Source organism: Trachypithecus francoisi, unplaced genomic scaffold (genome assembly GCF_009764315.1).
Source record: "Trachypithecus francoisi isolate TF-2019V2 unplaced genomic scaffold, Tfra_2.0 Lachesis_group7, whole genome shotgun sequence".
Lineage (NCBI taxonomy): Eukaryota > Metazoa > Chordata > Mammalia > Primates > Cercopithecidae > Trachypithecus > Trachypithecus francoisi.
Genome location: NW_022681472.1, coordinates 91,768,594 through 91,789,886, shown reverse-complemented (window position 1 = coordinate 91,789,886; position 21,293 = coordinate 91,768,594). Strand labels below are relative to the sequence as shown.

Below are 21,293 nucleotides of genomic sequence, written 5' to 3'. Positions count from 1 at the left end.
TGCAGATATTATTTCAACACCCCTTTGAGGCAGCTAGAATTTACTTAGGGCTGGAGAGGCAGAAACACAAACAGGGAAAGAGAAAAGCTAAATACGTACATTATTTTATATATATATACTTATATATTTATATATAAAATATATATAATAAATCTGATTTGTTATATTTAATATTTAGTATATATTATGTAATAAATATATGATACATTATATAATAAATATATAATATATATTATATATAATAAATATACATATATATATACACAAACCCACTGAACACCCCAATTTTCCATTCTGCTCTTCTGCAGTTAGCACTTTCTCTGCCTAGAATGAAAAGACTATAAATGGAGGTGTTATTTAAGAAGCTTTGCCGGGCGCGGTGGCTCAAGCCTGTAATCCCAGCACTTTGGGAGGCCGAGACGGGCGGATCACAAGGTCAGGAGATCGAGACCATCCTGGCTAACACGGTGAAACCCCGGCTCTACTAAAAAATACAAAAAAAAAAAAAAAAAACTAGCCGGGCGAGGTGGCGGGTGCCTGTAGTCCCAGCTACTCGGGAGGCTGAGGCAGGAGAATGGCGTAAACCCGGGAGGCGGAGCTTGCAGTGAGCTGAGATCCGGCCACTGCACTCCAGCCTGGGCGACAGAGCGAGACTCCGTCTCAAAAAAAAAAAAAAAAAAAAAAAAAAAAGCTTTATATTTAAGGGCTCAGTTTCTGTGCATGCCAAGGTTTTCTGTGAAATAATAGAAAAAGGAATATGAGGAGAGAGAGAAAAGAGACAAGTTTTGTAAGCAGACACCAATATGGTTCATCAGAAGACAGGGAGTAGATTAGTAATAAGGAAATCTTTTCATAAAGAATGTAACTCCTTATATCCAATATTCAAGCAAAACGTGTCTCCTCTACTTAAGCTCTGTCTTGGAAACACTTTCTTTCCTCTCTGTTATCAACAAGCTACCACCAGAATCTTTCCTTTGGATTGTTACAACAGCCTCAGAGACCCACCCCCAAATCTCTCCTCTAGCCATCCAATATTCACCTATAGAGAAAGGGATTGTTCTAAACATGGCTCTTTTCTACTTAAAATTATTTCTTGACCTCTTTATAGAGCCACAGAACAACAAAGACTTTTGCTTGGGACAGAACCACCCTAACTAAAGTGGCCTCAACATACATTTTATCCACATTGATTTAAGTTTCTTCCATCCATGATCCCTAACCCCACTTTAAACCCTGCTTTATATATTTCTACCAAATTAAACCTTTCCTTCTCCTTCAAACACACAACAGAATATTTCCCCCATCATCTCCTGTGAGCATCCTATCCTCAGCCTGCTATGTTCTTTTCCACCTTTCTGTGTCTAACTTGGAAAACTGCTAGTCAGACTTAATACCCCTGTTCAAAGATCACCTTGTTAGTGCAGAAGACTTGCTTGCTGGTGTGTGTGTGTGTGTGTGTGTGTGTGTGTGTGTATGTGTGTCTGTTTCTTTCCAGCCACTGAAATTTTGCTATTATATATAGGTTGGCCTTATGATCTTCCCTATTAAACTTTAATGTTTTTATGGCAATATTGCATCTCACTCACCTTCAGATCCCCTGTATGGATGTCAATACCTAGAGCAGAATAAGCTGAAATCAGTATATAGCTGCACATAAACATTTATAAATGTAATTAATAAATATCTTTAAACAACTCTTTATTTTGAGAAGTATCCAAACCAGTGCTATGTATGTGTACAACAGCTACCATATGTGTCCATTCATATTTCAATACAGTGTTCCCATACACACCAATGGGCTCCTATGACAATCTCTGCAACTGTCTTCCAGATTTTTGGGGGGGTCAAAACAACATAGTTAGTGTTTAAAGTAGAATGACAAGCAGACAACACCTGAAGAAATAGCTTTAAGCCATCAAGAATGGGGATTTGCTGTGTAAATACACCAGCCTCCTTTTCCTTCAGTGGAAACAACACTGAGAAAATTTTATGCTCTCTCCCAGAGGTTTTCAGAGCTCTTGAGACTGTGTTTTCTAAAGCAGTGACCTAAATATGCTGTATTGACTGCTATCATCTCCCTGTCTTACTCTTCACTTTTCTACCAGAAATTTCTAAGTTCTCTTTCACTGAAACCCTTGTCTCAGGACTTACTTTTGGAATAATTCATCTTAAAACAAATAATCATTCTGAACCCACAACACCCTCATCCTCAATCAATTACACTGATCTGGCATTCCAGGTTATTTCCTACAGTGTTTGGTAGGAGGATACCATGATGTCATGCAACGGGAAATCTGTTATGAGTTTAAACTTCAAGCAGAAAGTGAGTCTTCCAATCCAAAGGATTTTAAAATACCTCTCTTGTTGCCATAATGTGCAGAATGTCATTCAGGAAAGAATCCAGTGATCCAGGAAAAAGGAGATAGGATAGAATACACACTCAGTTTAGAGAGACAACTGTAGGGTCAAGCCAAAGGAATTTCTAGCCTTAATAGCGAAAGCAGGTAGCTAGCACTTTGCAGAACAAATTAGAGGAAAATGAAACATCAATAAAAGTTAAGTGATAAAGGGTGTTCATTTTACATGTTCTTCAGTTAACATTGAGAGTAAGGGTTCTTAAAAAGAAGGGGGAAAATAAAACATCTTAAGCACAGAAAAGCTTAATATAAGCTACTTGGTTGCATCTAGGAGGAAGCACACATGGACACAAATGAAAAAGTAGTAGCAGACATATCCCAGATTTGGGCATGGTAGGTGGCATATAGCTGGCATGCAACTATATGAATGAAGTTCATGTTAAATCAGGAAAGAGTCTGCCGATTAGGCTCTGCTAGCTAATTCTAATTTCCAAAATGCAAGCCCTGTGGCACCTGCCCCAGGATCAGTAGAGAAACTTGTTTGTAATGCAGATTATTAAACCTCACCTAGAATTACTGAATCTGACTTTCTCAGCAGTGACCTTGACAAAATAATCATCACAGCAAATTAATAGCTAATATTTACTGAATATTTATTGTTTGCCAGGCACTGTTCTAACCACTTTGCATGTACTAATTATCTTTAGATCCATAAAATCCCCAAAAAAAATAGAATTGTTAACCATAGCATTAACCACATTTTGACAGTGATGTACTTGATGCAAAGAGAGGTTAAATAACGTTTTCAAGGTTACATAATTAGTAGTGAAAAAGCTAGGATTTGAATACAAGATACTAGATTCCATAATCCATGCTGTAAACCAAAACACTACATTGTTTCTCCCTTAAAATTATTTATCGCAATGCCTAATTTGTTTATGTATCAGAGTAGTTGTGAGGTCACTTGTATTTATCTGCTCTCATGCTGCTATGAAGAAATACCCGTGACTGGGTAATTTATTTTAAAAGAAAAGGTTTCATTGACTCAGTTCTACCTGGCTGGGAGGCCACAGCAAACTTATAATTATAACAGAAGGCACCTCTTCACAGGGTGGCAAGAGAGAGAATGAATGCCGAGCAAAGGGAGAAGTACCTTATAAAATCATCAGATCTCGTGAGATCTCACTCACTATCATGAGAACAGCATGGGAGAAACTACTCCCATGATTCAGTTATCTCCACCTGGTCCCACCCTTGACGTGTGGGGATTATTACAATTCAAGATGAGATTTCAGTGGAGACACAGAGCCAAACCATATCAGCACTCAAGATACACATGTAATAATGCACATATAAGGGAAGGGTATTCTGTGAGGCACAAATATTTATTAACTCTGAAGCTCTGAAGCATGATTTGTTTACCAGGCATAAAAAAAAAAAAAAAAAGGCAAGTAAGAGGGAGTATGAAAATGACAACATTAATGATAACTGTAACCTACACTCTTCTTTACTTTTATGGTCATTAAAGGCACTCTTCTCTAATGTTGACCTCATTTTAATCCTTGTATACCTCGGAAATGATATAAGGCAGTTATCATCATCATTCTCATGTTATAGGTATGAAAACTGAGTCTCAATAAAGTTAAGTGATTTATCTTGGCTACACAGTTGCTATGGAAGGGATCCATAATTTAAATTTAGCTTTGAAATTTGGCTTTTTGTTCATTGTAGGATAAAAACATCAATGAAAGATACAGTGCATCAGGGAATGGGGAACAATGGAAATATTGTAAAGTCTTCCATGGTTTGATCTCACTGTTTCAGTAGAAAGAAATGTATTGATAGGCTTTTAGAGATGATTATAAAACACTATGCAGATAAATTACAAAACTTTTGGACTGTTTATCTGGTTCTTTATAAAATTGCACAGTTTGTAGTTCATGTAGTCTACCAATAGGTGTAGTGCTACAATCCATTCATTAGAATCTGATCAAAATATTTCCTAAGTTGAAATGTTTTAAACTTGCAGGCTTTGTGCCTTGAAAGCTGAATTTTTTTTAATTTTTAAAGTAAAGCTTTAAAAAGTCTTGTCTTTCCCAGCCAAATTTAGATTAAACACAATATTTAAAGGTGGTAAACTAATGTTAAGTATTCACGAAGGAAAATTTCACCTATATCATGTCCCAGTGTTTCCCCCTCCATGCTTTTTAAACATGGAAGATTCCCCTCCTTTCTTTCACATCACTCATGCACACACTCAAATATGCTTACATTCCTTTGGTTCCCAAACTTACAACCTGTATTTATTTTTCTATATCTGCACCTTTTATTTATTTTGCTACCAAGAGTCTTCCTCTCTTCTCCTCCCCTCTCCTTTCTTTCCTTTCCTCTCCTCTCCTTACTTGTTTCTTTTCTCTTTCTACACTGACAGCACAATTAACTTAAATCAGCTTCCAGACTAAAATGGTTGAATTCTCTGGAATCCTGATGCAATATTTTATTGATCTCTGTTAGTACTCTTCTCACATAAGTACGACTGTGAGCAAGCATTTGTCAGGCTCATTTCACTGTGTGCTCTTTGAAGGCAAGAACTGAACCTTGCTTATACCTAATAGAAGTTCTAGTGCAAGTTGATAGATGGTAGGTTTCCAGGTCATGATTATCTAACATGAACTGAATACTGATACTGTATTTCTTTTTCTGTGTCTTTAGTAAAACCATTTGAGCTGTCATAATGTGAAGTTAGAAGGAGCTGTCAGTTCCCCTCTTCAATGACAAGTATCAGGCCAATGTGTGATTTCCTCGGAGGATATTGTCCAAATGTGACTAATATTCAACAAATTGTTCACAAGCAAGCCTTGCCCTGACTTCCGTTATGAATTCTGTGATGTAATTGCAGGTGGTCCTGCCAACCCTAAAAGATGTGAATGCACATAAACTACATCAACTCATGCCTCATTGCTAATTCCAAAGAGGCAGCTCAATCCCTTTATTCACATTCTCTGAATCCATAATTTCTGCTGCACATTCCTGCTGCCTTTGCTTGCTCTGTTTACCTCTTCCCTTCAAACACCCATGTACAATGTCACTGGCCTCAAGAATTACAAAGCACACTTAACTCTTAGAATCCTCTTAGTAGAAGATGTAGTAAGAAGTAGTACCTATTAAAGACTATGTACACTATGAGCCGGAATCATGTCTGGGAGAAGGGTATAGCCGACTTAACTGAAGCCTCTCATTTTACTTTGAGGTGAGGAACCTTCTCTTTTCATGGTACTGAACTACTGCCTCCTAACCTTCGTGTTTGTATAAAGTAGGGTGACCATGTGTATACACAAATGTGCATAACCAACCATTATCAGAGAAAAGTAAATGAGCAAAGCCGACTGGCACAAGACAGGGTCAGTGTGGGCTCACAGCTAACTAAAGGATATACGTTTATTCTGACGACGCCCCATTTCATTTTAAACAAAGTGTATTAATGGTCAGATTGATCCCCTAGATCATTATTTTGCAACCAAGTACTAGCTAATCTACCTAAATTCTTCTGTAATCTCTAAAATCAGAAATAAAAGATATTATATTGTAATGGTATAAAGTGATAAAAATAAAGATAGTTTAGAGAAATAAATGAATTAAGACTCGCAGATGGTCAACAAAGAAAAATAGATAAATAAGGCAATATAACAAGTATAAGGGCAACTTATTGATACTTCATTTTTTCTTGCTGCTTCTTTCTCGTTCTTTTGCTTTTAATTATATATTTATAAATAAGAAGGAGATGCCATGGTAAATATATAAAATGCATTAAAGTTATAAAAATCATTATAAAACAAACCATCCAGTTAAAAAATATAACCGTTGACTTTAAAGTTCTATTTATGCCTTTTTGAAATTGAATTACTAATTGCCTCTCTCAAAAATAAGCACTGTCTTGTTATTTGCATTTATGATTCTCTTGCTTTGTATTCATAAATAACTAATGTTTTAAAAATCTCCATAAATGGTAGAATATTCTATCTGTTATTTTACAACATTCTTCTTTTTCTTTATTTGACCTTATGATCCCAATATCTATCCATGATTTTCATTTGCATATAATACTGAGAAGTACACTGCTTTTAGCTGTACTCAGAAGTGCAAGGCTCTTGGTGTATTTGTGCAAGAGTTTCTCTAGAGTCGTAGCCATAGAAGAGGAAGTGTGGAGTGACAAGTGTATTGGAAACCTTGTTCAATACCGCACAAACTCTTGGTGTCACCTCTGGCTGTAGAAATGGCCCACAGGGTCCGGCGCGGTGGCTCACGCCTGTAATCCCATCACTTTGGGAGGCCGAGGTGGGTGGATCACGAGGTCAGGAGATCGAGACTATCCTGGATAACACAGTGAAACCCCGTCTCTACTAAAAATACACACAAAAAAAATAGCTGGGAGTGGTGGCTGGCACCTGTAGTCCCAGCTACTTGGGAGGCTGAGGCAGGAGAATCTTTGGAAGCCGGGAGGCAGAGGTTGCAGTGAGCCGAGATCATGCCACTGCACTCCAGCCTGGGTAACAGAGCGAGACTCCGCCTCAAAAAAAAAAAAAAAAAAAAAAGAAATGGCCCACAAGTTAATCTGCTTTGTATTGACAACACGTCACCTTAAAGAGGCATCAGATATCTCTCATTTCTTGCTTCTGGAATTTTCTGAAGAATCAGCAGGAGACACCAGCAGGAGCCTGCTCAGCACTCCCTGTACTTCCCTGTATGTATGCCTCTGTCTTAGCACTCACCTGGTATGTATAACTCTGATGTTACCACATAAAGGTGTGCTGTTTTCAGATGTTATTGAACCAATTTACACTCTAATCAGCAGTGCTCAGGATATTGCATCTCAGTCAAAATGTAATACTGCCAGGCTCTGTGCTTTGTAGTTTACCAATCTGACAGTTTTAACGTGATTTTTTATTAATCATTTCCCTCAGCACAACTAAAGATGGCCCCCTTTTCACACATTTTGGTAGCCATTTAGAACATTTGTCTGCGTGGTTGACATTTTGTGGAATTGAAGCCATTATTTATACGTGTTAGTATAGACATATTTTGTGTGACAGTTGAAACACTATCTTCTCATTGTGTGTACTTATGTTTTCTCCCTCTTTCTATTGCTAGTGTATCACATTTATTTCCATGAAAATTATTAATATGCTCCTTTGCTTTTGGAATATCTTGGATCTTGACTTAAAAAGTTTCTCCCGACGAGGCACAGTGGCTCACTCCTGTAATTCCAACACTCTTGGAGGCCGAGGTGGGTGGATTACTTGAGGTCAGGAGTTTGAGACCAGCCTGACAAACATGGCAAAACCCTGTCTCTACTAAAAATACAAAAATTAGCCAGGTGCGTTGGCGAGTGCCTGTAATCCCAGATACTCAGGAGGCTGAGTGGGGAGAATCACTTGAACCTGGGAGGCAGAGGTTGCAGTGAGCCCAGATCTTGTTACTGTACTCCAGCCTGGGCGACAGAGCAACATTCTGTCAAAAAAAAAAAAAAAAAAAAAATTTCTTCCTAGAATGAGCTCAAAACAATTTTTAAGGTAAAAAATAGTTTCCATATTACTTTTTACAAGTTAGATAATTTTGCTCTTCACTTTCAGGCCATTAAATCTAAAACAAATCATTTTGCACCACGTGAAGTAGGGCTCTGATTTCATTAGATTTCAATGTGGAATACCATCTTACCCAGAACCGTTCATATAAATATTCTTTCTCCCACTAGGCTGGAAATGTCAGGGATTTTATAAGTGGGCTTTGCAAACAGTTAGGAAACTTGACCTCTGCATTTATTTTGTTCTATGAATCTTATTCTTCATTTTATGTCAAACACTTAGTGTTGTAACTCAGCTAGGTTCACAATAATATTTATTATTGGAAAAGGAAAATCTCTCATATTCTTTAATTGCTACAAAAAAATGTTATTTATTGTTCTTGACCCGTTTTTTTTCTATGAGTATTTTGTAGCCACCTTGACAATTTCTAAAAAACAAAAGTCTGTTGAAATTTGTTGATAAATTTTTTAAATTGTGGTTTTATTTGGGAAAAATTAATAGCTTTAAATATTTAACTTTTTAATTATGGAATTTTATTCTTGTCTCTGTGTATTAATGTCTTCACTGATATCTTTTAAAATGTTTTATAATTTTCCTGAGAAACAAACAAAACTTTCATGAGATTTTTTTCTAAATTGTGTGCATATATTTTAATGTCACTTTAAAAGTGTCATTCTAAGTTAAATTTTAAAGCATTTTTGCAGATGAGATGTGATTAATTTTTTTTAATTTAATATTTCACCTAAGTTAATAATCTTTTTTAATTCTAATTGTATACCTATGAATTATATTATTTTAAGCACCCATATTATCACGTAGAAATGAGAAGTTTTGAAAATTTTGTATATGTTGCCTTTGTTTTCATTTCCCCATAAAACTTGCTAGGATATCCAATACAACGATGGGTATAGATATTGCAAATACCCATGCTTTTTTCTAATCTTAAAGGGAGTGTGTACCACTAAATATGTTTGTGTATCTATTTTTGTGGCTATTTTTCATCAGGTTAATGAAGTTTCATTCTATTCCTGTAATAGCCAGAATTTTGTTTTACTTCTTTTTTTCAATCAATGGCTGCTGAATTTTATCAAATACTTTCATTGTATCTATTGAGACAATCATATTATTTTTCTCAGCTAGTGTGTAAAGATGATATTATGGAGACCCCATCCACATAAGAAAATACTAAGTTCATCATTGGCACGCAGGTAAACTCAGCTTCTGTTTTTCTGTCAGTTGGAAATGGCCAGGTGGTTGGGTTTTGGCTAACAGAACGTGACTAGAAATAACCCATGTCACTGTCAGACTTGGCCACTAGAAATCACTTGTGCTTTCTCTTCCATGATCTTTCTCATTTCCAGTCTGTGACATTTTCAAAGCAAAGGTAGCAGAGCCTCCCACAGGTCTAGTTCCTGAAAGACTATATGAAAAAATACTTCCAAAATGGTAAAGTAAGAAACTCTGAAAATTTATTCCTCAAAAGAGCAATGAGAAAATTGGCAAAATTGACAAAAGCAACTTTTTCAGAACTCTGAAAACTAATCAAAGACTTAGAACTCTCTGAGAATCATTAATTCAAGAAACTTAACTGAATCCCAATTGGAACAGTGAGCTTCATGGCATTTAATATTTCCTTTTTGTCTTACATGCCTTTCTACAGCTCCAAGTGGCATTGATTACCAGTAGCCTCACAATCATCGTAGCTGTGGCAACAAGCAGCCAAGAAGGTTCTCAGGTGGGTAGAGGGGGTCTTGGGCCTCCCAGAAGTCCCAATCCAAAGACTTTTCACTCTTTTACCTAGTGTAGTAACTCCCTGAAAAAACTTATCTGAGACTTGCCTTATTTGACCGTAATCAGACCTTACTCAGTAAAAATGCCCTACCCAGGTGTTTGTTAAAAATCATTCCAGGCAATTATTTAACACCCTCACTGTTTGGAACAGTAAAACGAATCAGCAGAAAACGAGTGGTTGACCAAAACATTTAAAAAGAAAACCTGTGTAATGAGATAACCAAGGAGATCTGAAAAGCTTTGACATATTCCTGGAATCTAGAAGACTAAGCACATGTGTAGGGGTGCATACTTGTTCAGGAAAGACCTGAGAAAGCTCTATTTTCTCACCTGTGTCTGACTTTGACACTACCCACAAGCAGGAAGTGAAAGCCAAGGACGAGTTTGACCCGACTGAGCATCAAAGTGCCTCATCAGACAGAGTGCTTGCAACCTCGCCACTATTAGATTTTGACTTTTTAATAATAGTCATTCTGACTGGTGTGAGATGGTATTTCATTGTGGTTTCGATTTGTATTTCTCTAGTGATTAGTGATGTTGAGCATTTTTTTTTATATGCTTTTTGGCCACATGTATGTCTTCTTTTGACAAGTGTCTGATTCTTAGCAAACTAATGCAGGAATAGAAAAGCAAATATTCCATGTTCTTACTTATAAATGGGAGCTAAATGATGAGAACACATGAGCACGTAGAGGGGAACAACACACACTGGGGTGTATCAGAAGGTGGAGGGTGGGAGGAGGGAGAGGATCAGAAAAAACAATGAAAGGGTGCTAAGCTTAATACTTAAGTGATGAAATAATATGTACAACAAACCGCCATAACGCACATTTACCAATGTAGCAAACCTGCACATGTACGACTCAACTTAAAATAAACATATGTTTTTAAAAAGAAAAGTGTCTGTTCTGTACTTTGCCCACTTTGTAATGGAGTTACTAGTTTTTGCTTATAAATTTGTTCACGTTCCTTACAGATTCTGGACATTAAACCTTTATCAGATGCATAGATTGCAAATACTTTCTCCTATTCTGTAGGTTGCCTGTTTATTCTCTTGATAGTTTCTTTTGCTACACAGAAGCTCTTTAGTTTAACTATGTCTCTTTTCTAACATACCTGACCTTCAAGAAATACTAACGTGAGTCCTACAGGCTGAAATGTAAGGACACTGGATTGTAACTCAAATCCACATAAAGGAATGAAGAACAGCAATTAACACTCTCAATAAAGGTAACTACATAGGTATATATGGAGGACATTAAAATGTATTTTTTTTTCTATAAATGGTATTATATTATGAATTTTGTTTCTTACTTTTTTTTTATTTTTTATTATACTTTAAGTTCTAGGGTACATGTGCATAACGTTTATATCATGTATAACTCCCCAATGCAATCCCTCCCTCCTCCCCCCTCCCCATGATAGGCCCCAGTGTGTGATGTTCCCCTTCCCGAGTCCAAGTTTTTAAAATCTTCTCTCTGATTTTAAGATACACTGTATAGCGCAATAATTATAAAATTATGATGGTGGTATTATAATATACAAACAGCAATTTGTTTGAAAATAACACAACTTGAAAGGTAATACAATTTTATTGGTGCAACATTTTAATATTGTTGAATTTAATTTATAATTAATCTAAACCAGATTGTTTTCAAGCTATAATAATTATAATAATACAAATTAGGCCCGGCGCAAGCCTGTAATCCCAGCACTTTGGGAGGCCGAGACGGGCGGATCACGAGGTCAGGAGATCGAGACCATCCTGGCTGACACGGTGAAACCTCGTCTCTACTAAAAAATACAAAAAACTAGCTGGGTGAGGTGGCGGGCGCCTGTAGTCCCAGCTACTCGGCAGGCTGAGGCAGGAGAATGGTGTAAACCCGGGAGGCGGAGCTTGCAGTGAGCTGAGATCCGGCCACTGCACTCCAGCCCGGGCGACAGAGGGAGACTCCGTCTCAAAAAATAATAATCATAATAATAATAGTTAGACTGTATGGAGAAATATTGTGCTTTCTAAAATAGAATATATACCTTGCACTGTTAAACATAAACAAATTTTGTATTATTTGAGCTATTATGTGTTTTTATTTTTTTTTTTTGACACAGAGTCTTGCTCAGTCGCCCAGGCTGGAGTGCTGTGGTGCCATCTCAGCTCACTACAAGCTCCGCCTCCCGGGTTTACGCCATTCTCCTGCCTCAGCCTCCCCAGTAGCTGAGACTACAGGCGCCCGCCACCTCGCCCGGCATTTTTGTATTTTTAGTAGAGACGGGGTTTCACCGTGTTAGCCAGGATGGTCTCGATCTCCTGACCTCGTGATCCGCCCGTCTAGGCCTCCCAAAGTGCTGGAATTACAGGCGTGAGCCACCATGCCCGGCCCATGTGTTTTCTTTATTTGTTGATTTATTCCTGTGTTTACAGTTACATAGGCTAATATATGTGCTAAATTACATTGTTGATTTTTTGGTATCAAACTTTTCTTGACCTTCTGAGATAAATTGAAATTAGTCATAATGTATTCTGCTTTTTATTTGTTGCTAGACTCAGCTGGTAAATAAAACAGTGGGGGTTTTGGATTTGTATTCATGAGTAGATTGGTGTACATTTTTCATTATTCTTAAAGGCTTTATCAGATTTTGACTAAAATGTGATATGCTACCCATATAAATCAAAATAGAGTGTTATCTCCATTTTCATTCTCTAGAATTATTTATCTAAATTGGATTTTTTGTTTTATGAAGGTAATATTTAACAGTAAAGCTCTGCACGTTATTATTTTTATGAGCAGATTTTAAACTACTGTCTCTGTTTTTATTTTTATAAGACTATTCACATTTTTATTTCTTCTTGAATCAATTTTACTTAGTTTCACTTTTCTAGACAGTTGATTCTGTGTAATTTTTTTCAAATCATCATATTTTTATAACATCCTCTTATTAAATCTATCATGTTTATAGTATCTGCGTTTCTATCTAATTTTAAAATCCTAATATTGACATTTCACCTTTTTTATATTAATCAAATTTTTAACACCTTTGTTTTTCATAAGAAATAACTTTGGTTTTGTATATTGTTTCACACATTTGTTACATTTATATTTTATTAATTTTGGTTTTCATGCACATTATTTTAGTCTACTTTCTTGTGCTGAGTTTTTTCTCTTCTTTAAATAAATTCCTTAAATCAGATGCATAGTCATTAATTTCAGACTGTATCCTCTAATAAAACTAATAAAACTATAGTGAGCCTGTAGGACTCACTAAACATTTTTTATGAAAATACTGCTTTAGTTCCAACATGGAGTTTTTAAATACGATATAATCAATTGTTTAAATTTATTTATAAATAATTCCTGATGTATTTGTGATTTATAGCTGCATTTTAAATTTCATTTTTGTTACAAATTTTTGTAAAAGTTACATGTGCTCAGGAAATATATTCTATAAGATGCCAATCGTTTTACATTTTTGAGATGAGGTGAGCTATATGGCTATTATGTGCCCATATTTTGAAAATGATTTATATGTATAGAAAATAACGTATATTAGGCAAATGTTAGATGTTTCATATATGTCCATTAGATACCATGTTTTTCAGATAAAATGTATAATGCCCTATTCAATTTGAATTTTGAATAAATATTTTTAGTACAAATATGTTCCAAAATATTTAATTAAATACAAAATTAAGTAAACATCCTGCTTTGTTTTTTCTTTGCTAAATTAGGCAACCTTAATTAAATCAATCCGATTAATTTTGTTTTAAGCTTCTATATTATTTTTGCCTTCTTGATCTGTGATTGAAAATGTTAAAGACTTTCCTGTGATTTTGGATTAGTCAAAGGCTTCTTTTACTTATATCACGTTTTGCTTCATATAATTTGAGGTATATCATGCCGTACATAAATACTGATACTTTTTTTTATGTTTCAAGTGTGTTTAATAGATTTTTCAAAATTCTTTACTGATCCTCTTAAGATCTAATAATGATTTTTGCCTTGCATTCTATTTCCTTAGTGTCAACATAGTTATAGCAGCTTTTTATTTCTTTGCATTTAATTAATTCAACACATACTTATTGAATGTCTATTAAATGCTATGCTCATATCAAAGAAAAACAAAAATACAAGCACAGAAAAAAATAAGTCCCTGGTCTCCTAAGACAAACATTATAATTGTGCAAGACAAATTAATCAACTGTATGTGGAATTATATCATGATACATACTTTAGAAAATAGCTGGCGAAGAAAGAAAGGGAGTACCAAGGTTGGCCTCATTGCACTTACAATATATAATAATTAGATTCTGAGAAATGAGTTATGACAGAGATGCCAACTTCTAGATTCTTGACCATGGTATTAAGGATGGACATGAGTGCATACATCAACAGAGAGGGCAATATTAAAATATGACAAAACTCATAAAAGTAAAATGCCTTCTTTAATTCCAGTGTCACTTTCACTACCTTGTGATTTTTTATTTTACATTTTTTGCGTAATTTTGAGACAGGGTCTCGCTCTATTGCCCACGGTAGAATGCAATGAGTGTGCTCATGGCTCACTGCAGCCTCAACCCCCTGGACTCAAGCAATCTTCCTGCCTCAGCCTCCCAAGTAGCCGGGACTACAGGCATGTACCACCACACCTAGCTAATTTTTTTATGTATTTTATTTTATTGGTTTATTTATTTGCACAGACAAGTGTCACTATGTTGCTCAAGCTGGTCTTGAATTCCTGGGCTCAAGTAATCCTCCCACCTTGGCCTCTCAGAGTACTGGGGTTATAGGTATGAAACACCACACTCAGCCTTCAATATTTATTAAATAATGGTATAGATGAACAATGGCGAGCACACGGAAATTACTTTTTTTTAACTTAAATCTTGTTCTTGTAAAAAAAGAAAGAACACATACCAAAAGTACCTATAATATAAATAGCCAACTTAACACATGTTTATACCTTGAGAACTAATGTAACACAGTTCCAGTCCAGATATATACTGACAATCATTCAAGAGTTCTTCTCATGATCTACCCAATCTCACACTCTGACTCGTTAGTTTCCCTTATTTTGTTTGTTTGACTCAACATGATGCTAATGAAATTTATCCAAGTTGCTTGAGAGCGCTGTGATTCATATTCTATTTTTTTTTTTTTTTTTTTTGAGATGGAACCTCACTCTGTCGCCCAGGCTGGAGTGCAGTGGTGCCATCTCGGCTCACTGCAAGGTCTGCCTCCCGAGTTCATGCTATTCTCCTGCCTCAGCCTCCCAAGTAGCTGGGACTACAGGCACCACAACCACGCCCAGCTAATTTTTTGTATTTTTTAGTAGAGACGGAGTTTCACCATGTTTGCCAGGATGGTCTCGATCTCCTGACCTCGTGATCTGCCCGCCTCGGCCTCCTAAAGTGCTGGGATTACAGGCATGAGCCACCGCGCCCAGCCACTGTAATTCATATTCTACATGTTATTTACTATTCCACTGTTTGATTAGACCACATTTTTACTACTTATGGATACCTGGGTTGTTTCTAGTTTTGTGCTAATATGAAGAGACATAATATGAACAGTTTTAGCACATGTCTCCTTGGACGAGTATGAACTTATTCTATTGATTATGAAGAAGTTCTGGAATGGCACAGCCACAGGATACAAGTTTCCACAGATTTAGTAGTGTATGCCACCTTTTTTCTAAAATATTTGTACAAAATTTACCTTCTACCCATATAGTCTGAACAGTGTATTATTACTCCACGTCTCTACAACTTTTGGCACTAATGCATTTACTCATTCATTCATTATTCATTTTTGACAGCTACTGAGTAGGTAGTGCTATCTAATTGTACTTCCCTGATTGTTAATAAAATTGAATACTTTCTCATAATTCATCTGTCATTTGTATTTTCCATCTTGTGCAGTATGTCCTTTTCTAGCACACTATCTGTTGTTTCCTTATTGGTTTGTACTAGTCAAGTATGTACCTGTATAACAGTGATTGTTCTTAGTGTTATATTTTGATGCACATTAGCTCTTAATTTCATGAAGGCAACCTTATCAATAATTTCCTTTACCAACTGGTATCACATATTGTGTGACAAGCCTTTCATTGTCTGAGATCAGGAAGATTATTTTCTTGAAGTCACACAGAAAGTGAGTGGCTAAGCCAGGTGAAAATCGGAGTCTGAGGAGTTCCAATGACTGTGACCTTCTCACACTGCCAGCAAGACATTGCTTCCATCTGAAAACAAAGCAAAGCAGAAACTTCCCCCAAACAAAAACGTATGCACTGGAAATATGGAACGGTCATTGTCAGAGTTATACAATCTGCAGAGTGTGAATGAATCTTTTGCCATTTCTTACTGAGTTAGACACAGCCTTGGATGAACAAGAAGGGTTAAACAAGTACATCAGAACAGTCTGTTTAGTCGAATGAAACAAATTCAGCAGCCTCTGGCACTGGGTAGTGCTCAGTAATTACCTGCGCCCATGAAGTAAGTGGCACCCCTTAAAGAGTTCATTCACCTCACATGGATGAGCAGTTTACATCAGACAACAGATTCTTCACCTCCATGATCCCGCCGGCTGCTATTATCTCCGAGATTTGTCACTGTCCTTTCACTTACATTTCCAGATCAGGTGGGGGAATTGGATGGCTTTGAACGCATAGCTAGATTTTCCTTTGCCAATCTTTCAGACATGAATGTGCATATGGTGAACCACTTTATGGAGAGAAAAGAGCTGGTTTAGAAAATGTTTTGAAGGATGGAGGACACATTGTGTTCTTATTTAATGTAGCATATCGCCATGCTGTGCTGTGACTTTGAGTCACTAGGAAAAAATTAAAACATATTTACAATTAGTACATTAGTTGTAGTAATTTCACCTTAGTAAACTTGTGTTACTATTTTGTACTCCATACTTTATGGCCATGTGCATTAGGGTGCTTTAGGTTGCAAGTGCTCTATCTTTTAGATTTCAAACTTTCAAACACACACACTCACACATATACATGTATGTACACACATACATATGCATATGTTAATCTGCCTAATCTTCATTGAGCAGATGACAGATGTCAGCCTCATTTTAAATTATGTAGAAACTGAGATATAGGGCGGTTAGCCATCCATCCTCTTAAAGACTATATTGAAGGTCCTAGTACCTTGCACTTAATGGCCAGAGATCCAAAGTATGTTAGGTAAAACATATTTAGGCCAAATGACTTGATGCTTGAAAAATACATTGCAGGCAATGAAATTCAGGAGTAATAGCAAAATGAGGACAAATATTAATAAACCATGTCAACACATGTAAAACAAGACACAATCAATAAGTTGAACTGGTCACACAGTTTAATATATAATTAAGATAAATGAACACCTAAATAATTTATGCTTTGGCATGGTACCATTCTTGATCAATTTCACAGTGGAAATTATGTGTGTGTGTGTGTGTGTGTGTGTGTCTATCTGTACAATAGTGCTTTATGACTCAATTTGGATTTGATCTTTACTTACACATACACCTAGACACACAAATAGTGAGAGAGTAATTATATTCTTCAATTTATGTGTGGGTAAACTGTCAGAAAGAGTCTGAGTGAACTTCTGTCTCAGTTTACCTATACATAAATTTGAAAATCTATTTATTTCCCCAATTTAACGTCCGAGGATCATAAAGTCAATACGTAGTCAAGCCAGGATTTTAAACCACTTCCAGTCAGTGTTAAATTTAGTAAGTTTTCCTCTGTATCTTGCTATACCCTTACCAAGGTGTGGCAATGCTTATTAGCTATTTCTGACATTGTTGGTGAAAGAGCTCATGTGTATTAGCAGAGATTGGAAATAAGGCTTGACAGAAGATGTCTTCTACAGGCTAAGCTTTTGCAAGGAAATGCTGCCTTGAGATGCTCTTCATCAGTTCCAAACCAATTAATAACTAGATATAAAACATGTGAGAGTCTAGTTGAGGACTCACTACTATTTCTTTGTATAGCTAAAAATTACACAGAGAATCGCTCACTCTCCTCTTGTGTAGCTATTGCTTCTGTTTCAAGTCGTTTTAATTTCCTAAGTGTTTACTAATTTCCATCGCTTCTGAAACTCAATTTGGATTTTCAATGGAAATCAGACTTTCAATCTTCTTTTAAAATAGAAACTCAACTTTTTTGTTTTTGCTCTTGCAGGGAGGTATTTGAATTTTGTCTGGACTAGATGACACACATTTTTAAATTGGGAGTGGATACATGGCCATTGCATTTCTGAAGAAAAAATACTTTCTGACCATGAACATAAGGAAGAAAAATAGCCTTTGTGTTTGGCAAGGTTTATGTTTCAGTTTTTGTACATAAACAGGACTTTTTCTGAGTGATGCCTGGCATCAGGTATCAGGGCTATGAAAGAAAAGAAGAAAATAAGGTTTTTTAAGGTAGGATAATGGGGTTTGTTTCTAAAGTTTGAGATATTGGTGGTGTGGTTTGGATATGTCCCCACCAAAATCTCATCTTGAATTGTAGCTCCCATAATCCTCACGTGTCATGGGAGGAACTTAGTGGGAGGTCATTGAATCATGGGGGTGGGTTTCTTTCTGTGCTGTTCTCATGATAGTGAATCAGTCTCACTAGATCTGAAGGTTTTATAAAGGGCGGTTCCCTTGCACATGCTCTCTTGCCTGCTGCCATGTAAGAAATGCTTTTGCTCCTCCTTTACCTTCTTCCATGATTATGAGGTCTCCCTAGACGTGTGAAACTGTGAGTCCATTAAACCTCTTTTTCTTTATAAATTAGTCAGTTTTAGGTATGACCTTATAAGAGTGTCAAAACAGACTAATACAAGTGGGGAGGAGGAAACAGTTGGGAGAGACAGATGCCAGGGGTGTCAGAACTGAATGTGTGCCCAAAGGGTGTGAATGCCTGCTGGCAGGTGCTTTGTGGTGGGTTGGCAGGAGGGTCCAGAAGAAGAGCATCACTCAGATGCTTAAAATATGATGGATTGGTGTTCTATCTTTAAGGAAATGGGTGTTTCACGTTCTTCTGAGCACAGGTTTATGTTGGCTGAGTTACCACTTTTCAGGCAACAGAAAAACCCATGTTGTTGACAGCATAAGTGCCCTCACCAACCACAGTCATTTCAGGAGAAGGAGTGATTCTGGGATGATGCAACAGTACCTTCCTCATCCCTCAAGGCGCTTTCTGAGAATGCCTCTGTGCATCTTGCCCCCTTCTGATGACAAATACATCTGTAAAAATAAAAGGAGGCCTTTGCATCCCTGTCAAAGGGGGAAAGAGGTGATTCTTTCACTGTATCCTGCAGAGCACCCAGAGCTGGGGCAGAGCAACTAGGGTAATTATTTCAGAGACCATGGTGATTGTGCTGTAAGAAACCATTGACTGATGGAATGTGAACATCTGACAATTAACATAGAAGCTGCTATGTGTCAAGAACGGCTATAACAACACTGTATCTTTTATGTTTTCAATTCTCATTTTAAAAAAATTCTCACGATTACCCAGTGAAATAGGTATTTTCATCTCTACTTTAAGAAAAGAATAAGTTGGAACCGAGAGAGTTATAAAATTTGCTTATAATCGCTTGCATTGGGCACAGCACCGCGATCAGACACTTTGTTTGGTTGAACATCAAAACCCTCCTTTTCTTTGATGATGCGACACTGTTTCTTTGTGCTAATTCTCTGTGTGGCTTTAGGCAAGTCATTTTAAGTACTTTGGACCTCAAGTAACATATTTGAAAGTGCAGAAAAAAATGGCTGTCCATTACCATTCTTTGCAAGCCTGCCTTCCAGTGTGGAGGTTCGAAGAGGTGGGCCACTTTCGCAATTTTTTCACTTTAAACACATGCAACCATATACTACTGAAAAACTATATTAAAACTGTTTATCTCTCTTGGTCCTGCCTTGCTGTATGTGCTTTTCTTGAAGATTGAGGGGGGAGATGAGAGTGTATCAGTGTCACTAAAACAAGAGCAGCCCTACTGTAATATTGCCCCTTGGATAAAAGGAACTTTTCCTTGTTTCCTGTTTTGTATTGGAACCGCTGTGGTTTCAAGTCTATCCTTCTTTCACCATCATCAAGAATCAGACAAGGCCTAAAGACATTTACGGAATGCCTGATTGCTTCCTCTCCATTCTAACTGAGTTGGGTTGAGGGTCACGGCTGACATGGGAAGAACCAATGGGGAAGCTTCTCGGGGTGTTTCTCACAATGAATCACGCCAGCACTCTCCGTTACCCCCGAGCTGTCCAGTTTGATTGATACCAAAGGCTTTATATGTTGGAAAAAGATAACCCAAGATAAATTTCACAGCATTCGTAATGAGTCAGGAGAGGGTAAAAATCAACAAACTCTAATGCTGTTCTAGAATTCTTCGTCTGAATCAGCTCCAGGAAATGAAGGTCACACAGTGGTCAAGGCAAAATAATAGCAGGCTCTGAGTTTCAGTGTCCCTTAGATTTAACTAGTGAAGGGGGAAATAAAAATGTGGAGCAAAGAAACATCCTTCACAATCCAAAATTCCTCTCCCCTAGGATGTCACTAATCCCTTTCAGCTATGACACTCAGGTGAGGAATGGGATGGACCCTTTGAAAAAAGTCTGGTGGCTGTCTCATGATGTAGGATATGTGTGGCAGTGTCCCCAGAAGCTGTGTTTTGTGTAACACTGTTACATCCCCATCTGGCATCATCTGGCCACTCTCCTCCCATGTGAGAAGGTCAGGCAAATAAAAAACAAAAACAGATAAACAAGAAAACACCAAAGCTTTGGCTTGCCTAGAGAAAAATATAGAGATTGAATGAGTCTCCAGTTTTTCTTTTCTTATCTCTCCACACACCCTTGAAAGTATCCTTGCTCTTGAAGTCACGTAATTCATCAGCTAATCTTATGCTGACATTGTACTGCATTTTCCTCTGTTGTCTGTGAGCCAGTAAGCCCTATTTTGTGGGTTTATATTTTCCACAATATGTACAAAGAAGGTCAATAATAAGTTGAAAAAAATAAATAAAATGGAGCAATAAAAAGGTTCAAGGCTTGACACACCACTAATTAATCATAAAGCTGAAAAACTATAGCAGGTGGATATATACTTGACAGAAGATGATTTTTTTCTTTGTGACTGGAAGTGGTACACCAAATCCAGGAGCATATGTGAGTCATATTTGAGACACGAAGGGACAACATGAAGAATTTTGCCTGAGATGCAGCTGTTGTGTACGAGACCAGAAATGAGTCTATTAAGAAAGGCTGTCTGAGGACAGAGTGAGGGTTGATGGGAGAGATGGCTAGAAGACAAAGCTAAACAGTCTAAGTTGTAGACTATGAATAGTTAAAGTGAATTGTGAAGAGTATGATATAATTTGGAGACTTTATTTTCTCCCTCAAAAATCCTGTGTTTCAGAGTGGGCTGGTATCCTGAGAGTAGGGCTCAGCCCAGAATAGTGGAGGAGATGGGAAATAATTGAAGAATTGAAGGACATGGGACAGTGGGTGATGGGAAGTCCCTCCCTGAAGAATGTTTAGCAAGAGGATACAGAGACTGCCAGGATGTCAAA

General features: G+C 37.0%; 1 long non-coding RNA gene across 1 annotated transcript in view; it reads right to left on the bottom strand.

Moving 5' to 3' along the window:
- LOC117079242 overlaps positions 1-21,293 on the bottom strand; it is a 372,831-nt gene that overhangs the window by 307,320 nt on the left and 44,218 nt on the right. The window lies entirely within an intron of this gene.